This window comes from Nicotiana attenuata, unplaced genomic scaffold (assembly GCF_001879085.1).
Source record: "Nicotiana attenuata strain UT unplaced genomic scaffold, NIATTr2, whole genome shotgun sequence".
Lineage (NCBI taxonomy): Eukaryota > Viridiplantae > Streptophyta > Magnoliopsida > Solanales > Solanaceae > Nicotiana > Nicotiana attenuata.
This window is the reverse complement of record NW_017675900.1, coordinates 37,506-38,534: the sequence shown is the minus strand read 5'-3', so window position 1 is coordinate 38,534 and position 1,029 is coordinate 37,506.

The following is a 1,029-nucleotide window of genomic DNA, read 5'->3' as shown; positions in this document are numbered from 1 at the left end:
GCCTTGACTCAGCAGTCCGCTTGAGGACTTCAATCTCAGCCGCCTTGGCATCAAGTTCGGAGGTCAGAGCGGCAACCTTGATCCGCAAATCAGCAGCTTCCGCCGCTACCCCCCGGCCAACCTCCAACTCTTCTTCTTTAGACTGGAGAAGAGTCTCCAGCTCAATATTCCGGGCCAGGGCGGCCATCAGCTGCTCATCAATCTGCTCTAACTCGGCCACCCTCCTTCTCAGCTGGGCCTCCGACTCCTCCAAACCCTCACGAAAAACCCGAAATTCCGGGTCTTGCTTGAGTAGGTCCGCCAGCGCTTGATGCTTGACTCGGCACCGCCGATATTTCTTTACCACCTTGTTGAAGGTGGCTGCCTTCCTTTGCGCTCGCCGCCCCCTCTCTATATCCAAAATGAGAGTCTAAAAAAAAGAGAGGAAAAGGACGAAGCGCAAGTCAGCATGTATCAAAATTTATTTTACGATACATAAAGAGAATCGAAAAGTACCTATAAGGCCGCACCGGCAACCCTCCGGGATAGTTCCCCGTCGCTAACCCCTTGTAACGTTTCACGCTCAGCGGCCGCACATAGTAGGGTCATGTCCGCTGCGGCCTGCTCGCTGTGTTGCAACAGGTTATACCCCCCCGGGATCAGAATTCGACGGTTGGACCTACCTGCCGTCATCCCAACACGGGTCGGACCCCGCGTTGACGCTTCTACATCTGCCTGGGCGACCTCAGGACCCACCCTCTCGGCACCATCATCCGCCCCTCCAACGGCAGCCGACGAGCCGATTTCTGGAATGCGTGTTGTCCTGGCGTCAGGAACAGCCCCCCTTTGGGGAGCCGACCTCCCGGAACAGATGACATCAGCCATAAAAACAGGCCTTGACTCCCGACGAGGCTCACTCGCCCCCTCATCTACCGTGGCTACCCCCTTGCCGGTTATCAACCGACGTCTCTTTCTTTCCGGCGTCTCCTCACTATTAGAGGACCCCTCCACAGCCCGAGGGGATGGCATCGGAGTCGCTCCCCTCGCGGA